This window comes from Camelus ferus, chromosome 12 (genome assembly GCF_009834535.1).
Source record: "Camelus ferus isolate YT-003-E chromosome 12, BCGSAC_Cfer_1.0, whole genome shotgun sequence".
Classification (NCBI taxonomy): Eukaryota; Metazoa; Chordata; class Mammalia; order Artiodactyla; family Camelidae; genus Camelus; species Camelus ferus.
Window position 1 is genome coordinate 53,474,588 of NC_045707.1, and position 7,540 is coordinate 53,482,127.

The following is a 7,540-nucleotide window of genomic DNA, read 5'->3' on the forward strand; positions in this document are numbered from 1 at the left end:
GTCCTGTATATTTTCATCTGGGTGGTATTTTGCATTTCAGACGATGCTTTTTGAAGGTTCCATCTATTTGATCCCTTATCTAACCCTTAACATCACTGGCCATCTATCCCAAATTTACAGATGAAGAAATGAAGGTTGGTGCTGTTCAGGGTCATGAAGCAAATGGCAGTAAGGACTCACGACTCAGTGCTTTTCTACAACATTAACGCTTCTGCACTTGAATCGCCAGATTTGGGGCAAGCTGCTATAGTTGGGCACCAGCAGTGGAGGAACAACTTGGGGAGAGGGTACCTCTACCACTACCTTTTGAAAAAAAACAACCTTATGGCCCTTGTACACACCAGCTGCCATAAACTCTCCCTACCCAGACTGGAGCTTCAGAAAGATGTGGGAATGCCTTTTCCAATATCTATCAAACATTGGGCATTAATGAATTAGTTTCCCCATCAAAGCTGCCTTTGACCTTTGAATAAAACTCAGCAGACAGCAAAGGACATGGGAACCCTTGTAGCTGTTCGTCATTCCTCCCTCTTGGGAAGATCCTGCTGTGATGGCTGCTGGGGTTTCTTGTTGCTGTTGATTTATGACAACTTAGAGAGCTAAGTCTAGAATGACTTATTTCCTTAGAGGCATGTAACTTAAAAGGATTCATTGAGGAGTTCACTTAAAGATAATTAATTTTCCCTACTGGAAGAGTATTTTTTATTTTGCCAAATAACTGGCATTATTTAGAGTTTCTTGTAAGTTAATCCTAAAAGTAAGTTCTCCGAATTTGCTGCAAACCATTGTTTCTCAACCAGTCAAATTTTCCTGAAATACTATTAGAAGGCTGGGAGAGGACACTGAACTTGTTTTTCAAGATAGGGCAGTAGAGTTGTTTGCCTCACTACCCGGTTTTTTTCCTCCAAAGAATATTGCTTTCATGTTACCAAACGTTTTTCTTCTTAATCTCTTTAAATGTCAGTTATGTCTCAGAAGGTATTTTCCCCATTCAGTCAATAAATTGTGTATTTTTCCATATTTATTGGGGAACGTGTGACAAGTGGCCCCACTTGTGTGTTGCCCAGCGTGTTGAAGGTATGCAGTGAGTGTTGCTTTAATGGAAAACACTGAAGAAATATTCCATAATGTTGTGTTATATGAGTAATTTCAACAACATGCATTCATTCCAACTGAATGAAGGTAAGAATTTTTCCTACATCGTGGCTGCCCTGCCAGCCAACCACTTCATCTGCCGCCCAGCCCAAAGAACGACCTTTCAATTCTGGAGGTAAAATCGGCTTTATTAGGATTTTCCTTTGTGAGCAATTTAAGAGATTTTCAACAGGAAATTTGATTATAAGAACGTATTACAAGTTTATTCAAGTACATAATCCCTAGGAGAATCTATTTGAACTGGTTTTAAATATTCTAAGTATTATGCATACAAATGACTACTTATTCTGTGAAACCCCACAGAGCAAAAGAATAGGGAGAAGTTTAGTTCAGCTTTGAGAACTTTCTAATAATCACTTTAAGCGTGCTGCATCTGTCACGTAAGGTAGAACACTCATCCTTTGGAAATAGTTTCTCAGGGGTTATATGAGCACCTGAGAAAGTAAAACAGGTATTCTTCAAGTACTCTTGTGACTGATTCTGTTTTGAGAAACGTTGCTGTCGGCCATCCATTCTGACAAAATTTCAGCCCAAATTTAGCTGACTTAGAATCAAGTAAGTGAAGTAGGATCATGTAAGTTTTTTTTTTTCCCCAAACCAAACTTTATTCTGTTCTGATCAAAGAACCTTGAAGTGCCTTTTAGAATATTCCTTTGGGTCTCTAAGAGACTTTGAGTTAAACACTCTAGAAATATAATTCTACATCCTTGAGATTTGTCCAGAAGCTTCCAACATTGATGAATGTGAGTTTTGTCTTAGTCCTCTCTGGCTACTGTAACAATACCATGGACTGGGTGGCTTGCAAACAACAGAAATGTATTTCTCACAGTGATGGAGGCTGGGGGGGGGTGGTGCAAGATCAGGATGCTGGCACATTTGGTGTCCAACAAGGTCTTGCTTCCTGGTTCACAGACGTCTGTCAGTCCGCACAAGGTGTCGGGGCAGAGGGTCTCTGTGGAGTCCCTGATGAGGGCACTAATCCCATTATGAGGGTGGAGCCCTCCAAAAGGCCCCAGCTCCTCAGACCATCATCTTGGGGTTTGGCTTTCAACGTAATTCTGGGGACACAAACACTTTGTCCATAGCAAGTTTGCATTCCAGAAGCAGTTCCTTGGGTGCAGTCAGCACCTCAGTGCCACTGCTGCTCACTGGGTCTACACTGAGGGGCTTTACACTCGCCTGAGGGTGTCCTTCAGCTGCGTGAAAACTCTTAATACTCCCAGGAAGCTTCCTGCATGCGCCAGGCAAGATCTTAAGCACTTTATAAAAAGCAAGCAGTTTAATTCTCCCCCCTCCCTCCCTACTCAGCCCATGGTGTGGATGAGAAGTCTATGGCAGAAACTGGCTGCTTGCCTCAGTTCACAAAGCCAGTTGGCAGCAGAGCCTGGCCTTGAACTCTGGCAGCTGGTCCCCAGGTCCCGTGGGAACCACTAACCAAGCCACTTCTCCGGGAACACAGAGAAGGGCTACCACCAGCGACACGTACATGCTGCAGAGAGTGTGCTGTCCCTGTAAGAGACCAGACAAACCACAGACAGGCAGTAATGGGTGAGACAGATATGACTTGTACACGCTGGTGTTGCTTCTGCACATGAGTAAGAGAACTGGATTTTTTGGTGTTTGGCTTTTTCTGTCTCACCTGGGATAAAATTCATCTGGGTTGGGGAAGAGCATCTCCTTAGCTTAGAATGGTGGAGGTGCTACCAGGTGGGTGCAGTTATGTTTCTCTTTTTAGGCTCTTCTTCCCTCTCCCCGGTCTCTACCCACCTATCTGAGCATTTGAGCATAAATGAAAGGGCCCCTCCCGCATAATCCTGGATTATAGTTGGCCCCGGATGAAAACCGGCCACACAGCCTCCATTTTACTTACCCTAAAATTATAAATTTGTGACTCACTGATTCTGAATTTTGGAAACTCATTTTGGAATAGGCAGAAGCTCACCTTTGCTCTAACACAAAAGGTGATATTTGAAGGCTTTTAAGAACAGAATCTTTAAGAATATTTGCTCATTGTTTGCAAACTGCTCACTTGCTACAACTTTGATACTCAGTTAACTACGCATGAACTTCAAATGAATAAAAGCGCCTTGCTTTAATTTATTAACCATTTTTATATAAAAATGTATGCTCATGATACTTCAACTTAAAAAAGTAAGAAAAAACACACACAACATTGTAAACTGACTATACTTTAAAAAGTAAAAAAAAAAGTATGCTCATGGATAGTTGGAAGTAGACAGGGTGAAAAGTAAAACTTACTAGTTTCTCCTCCTATTTGCATCCCCAGCATAATTTCAGCTAGTGGTTCCTCCTATGCTTTTGGGTATTTGACGTTTCTTTCATTCAGGCTGGATTCTCTCCTGGATTTAAAATCATTTATCCAGTTTGCATGTTCTGGGAAAGTTCCTTCCAGGAGAAGTAATGCTTTCAACCTTAATCACCACTAGAAAACCATGGATTCCATTATCAAAAAGCTTAATACCACCTTCAAAGCCAAATCAATCTCCTAAAAACACTCCATAACAAGTTTGGTAAGTGCGGGGTTGGGGTAGGAAAGGAGAAGGGAGAAAGTGAGGACTTGGGAGAGCCTGTGATGGGGTTATACACTCCTTAGGCAGAATGTGGGCCGTCTCAGAAAGGTGAGAGGGAGAGAAGCTGAGAGGTGCGGGGTGTTTAGTTTAAAGTAAAAGCAGATACACACTCCATAGACAGAACACAGGCCATCTCTGAAGGTAAGAGAGAGAGCGACCACGAGGTGGGGAGCTGCTAGGTTTTATGGGCTTGGTAATTTCATATGTTAATGGGTAGGAGGGTTATTCCAACTACTTTGGGGAAGAGGCAAGGATTTCCAGGAAACGCACACCCCCTGCGCACTTTTTGTCCTCTTATGGTCAGCCTAGGAACTGTCACGGCGCCTGTGGGTATGTCATGAGGCTCAACGTCTACTGGATCTTCCGCAGTCTTGGTTCTAACCAGTTTGTCCTCGGTTGCTGTGTTGTCTGATCCCCTGTTTCACTGTCCATCTTCTCCGGCTCATGTTATTGTGAAGCAGACCTAGACATCAAAAAAAGTGGAGTTCAAGCATTGTTGAAATGTCTAAAATTGCTCCTGGTGATTTTGTAATATAAAGTTTGAAATCTAAATGCCAGTTTTCTACAAATAGTAAGACTAAAAGAGCTCACTGTGCTACCAAGTTGCATGTCACCAGCATGTGCTGATATGTGTAATTTGGAAGTTCCCAGTCCTCTATGAAATGTTTGGATTTTTAAATTCCTACTAAAACCAAGATTAAAAAGATGTGTTTTTGTCTCTGAAAGGTAAGTGTGCACGTGCACACACACACGCAATCACAAATTGTTATCACACCTAAAATACTGGCAGTAACTCCTTAGTGTCATCAAATACTCAGAGTTCTCAAATTTGCCCAATTTTCTCATATTTCTAAATAATTTGTTAAAAAAAATTAAGTTCATGCATTTCAATAGGTTATTATGTCTCTTAAGTCTCTTAACAAGTAGTTAATTTCTTCCCTTTGGTGGTGGTTTTTAGCATCTAAAAACTCAGGAAATATATGCAAGATACTATTACCTGGGTCCTTCTGAGAGGAGCTGCAGCAGCGGGTGTGGGGGAGGGGTCTGACCCTGGAAGGCCCCACAGGGTCCTGCTCGCTTACGGCCATGGATAGTAAGGTGCACACCAAAGAAATGATCTCAGTGAGCCTAGACTCTTGCACCTTCCCACACATAGAAAAGTGCTAAATTCATTAACATGAGGTGTCTGGTTTTCTTTAATTAACAGTAATCTTTTGATGGTCTGACTACCTCGTTTTTTGTTGCGGAAACTCGTATGTTCTGGCTCCTCCCTCACCTCTTTGGAGCCACACCTTAGAGTCTGAGAGCCTGCCTCCCAGGATTGAGTCCTCAGAAGTCCGCCAAACAGAACATAACTCTCAACTGTTAGATTGTGCATTTTCTTCAGTTGACAGGGAGAATCAATTACCATCCCAGATGTAGAGCTGTGAGTGATGGCCATGAACTTGCTGAGAAGAACACTGGGAGATGGAGGAAGCAGCCAGAGGGCAGGACCTCAGTCGGGGCCACACTGAGTCTGAGACAGGACAAGCAGTCTCAGGCCCCAGGTGGATGTGCAGCCTGGAGCTCAGGGAAGGTACACATTTAGGAGTCGCCAGCCAGTGGATGGCATTAAAACTAGGGGATCAAATTGGTTCACTAGGAGAGAGAGTAGTTGAAGAGAAGTAGTTTGTATTAGAGCTAGAATTTTCCCAAATCTAAGATGAGCACTAAGAAATCTGAGGCAAAAAAAGAAATTAGGTTTTTGTGGTAACAGCGTTCAAGCCACAGGAGCTGTGAATTGTCCGTTTGTCTCTTTATCCCCAAGGGCATTGGGAACTGTTGCTGGGAAGACGCAGCCTTGGACTGGAATGTAGGCCTGCAGCCAGCACTCCACCTTCCAAAGAAGCGAAGCTGTCATTCAAACTCGGCCTTGTCTCCTGCCTGCTTCTCGGCTGCTTGTCAGTATTTGATTCCCAGATCACAGGACCCCCTGCGTTGCCAAACCCCAAGCCCATCACTTGAGACAGAAGTGGAAGTCAGCAGAAACCACCCTGATCGAACTGTCAACTTTGGGAACTTTTCCCTAGTTGTTTGTTCCTGCCGGTCCCACCCCTGCAGAGCGAGGCAGTGCTAACTAAGCAGCTTTTGTTTGAGTCCAACTGTGTGGCCCAAGGACAAAGCCGCATTTACCAGCCAGTGGGGCCTAAATGTCAGAGCAAATGCCAGCAGCAGGTTCCTCTTCAGTCTTCCCTCAGAGCTCCAGTTGCGGCTGCTTGGCCTTGACCGCTGTCTCAGGCCCTTGACTGCCGAGAATGTAGGGTCAACCTTCCAAGGAAAAGGACATAGAGAAGGATTGGAGGAAGGAGGTGGGGCTTGCACTGCAAATCCTCACCAGTTCAGACAGCAGTTTCAGTTCCTTTTGGAGCAGCAGGTCGTCTGTGAATTTGCAGAGTGAGCACCCAGCCCCTTCTGGCCAGATCCCTGGTGGGTGATGCCTGCAATTCACCTTTTGACCAGAGATTTTGTTCTCTGTGTAAAGCCATTAGTGAGGGAAACCAGGCCTTATTAAGACAAATCCATCAGCGGACAAACCTGTCACTCAGCTCTTGGCCCACTGCACACTCACCCCAGAGCTAGACAGACATGCGGCCACACCCAGAGTCTCGACTGCCTGGCCCCATGGCCTCCCAGAGGTTTCTAGAGTTGGGTGAGCACTGGATCCATGCCCCGAGGGAAACACAAGAGTGGGTCGTGAGCACAGCACTGTCATCGGCAAATCAGCACAGAGCCTTGTGTTTGTGTGCTTCTGTACAAAGACACTTTATTTAATATAAATCGTTGATTCGTTAGCATTGAACTCTTAGCATTGGGGCTGATTTTAACAGCATAGTCACCCACAGAAAGCATGAAATGTGAGAACTAAACAGACCAGGAAGGACACTTGTTTTACAGTGTGAGATGAGATAGCAAGCGGGGCCTTGCTCGCTTGACCTCAGCTGGGACCGCACGGATGGGCAGCAGATGTCCCTTCGCTCTGAGTATCTCCACACATGACTGTGGAAGCAGGCTAAGCATTGACTCTGGGTTATAAATTTTATGTTTCAGAGAGTGGGTGGATCACAAATCCTGACTACCGAGGATCTACTCTGTGTCCCTGTGTGTGGGGGGGTGTTACCTGTCAAAGTGGGACACCCACACACATGTGCGTACATGTGACACCCACACGCATACGTTTCCCATGCTTGAAAAGTAAAACTTACACTCATCACACCCGCCACTCCGTGACCCTAAAGCTCACCTCCCTCAGTTTCCTGGAGCAATCTTCTGGTTACTTGGTTTACAACTCTTCAGAGTAGAAATTTCTGACTCTAACCACCCGGCACCATCCCAGTCAGACTAACCCAGCTTGTAAAGTTCCAGGGACCACACCCACTCCTGACTCAAGGCAGCAGAATCGGGGACAGAGGGCTGGAGCCCAGGGTGGGACTGTAAAGGCGTGTTTTACACAGTTTACAAAACTCACAGCTCAAGTTTGAGAATCACCATGAAGAGGTTTCCAGACGGTTAGAGACACAGCCTTGAGATTTTGACCAGGGCAAGAGGCAAACCACAGCCCTTTCCGCTACCCCCTAACCTGGGAGCAGATGAAGCCAGACTGAACCTGACTCCAGGAGAGAAGGTCGGAAGACAGGGACACAGCGGCAGATCCGTCTGAAGCTGGGTGACCTGGGGAGGTTATCACTTTCTCCATCTTATCTGGGAGGTGAGGGTGACAACAGCAGTTCTCGCTGATGGCTGCCATAGAACTATAG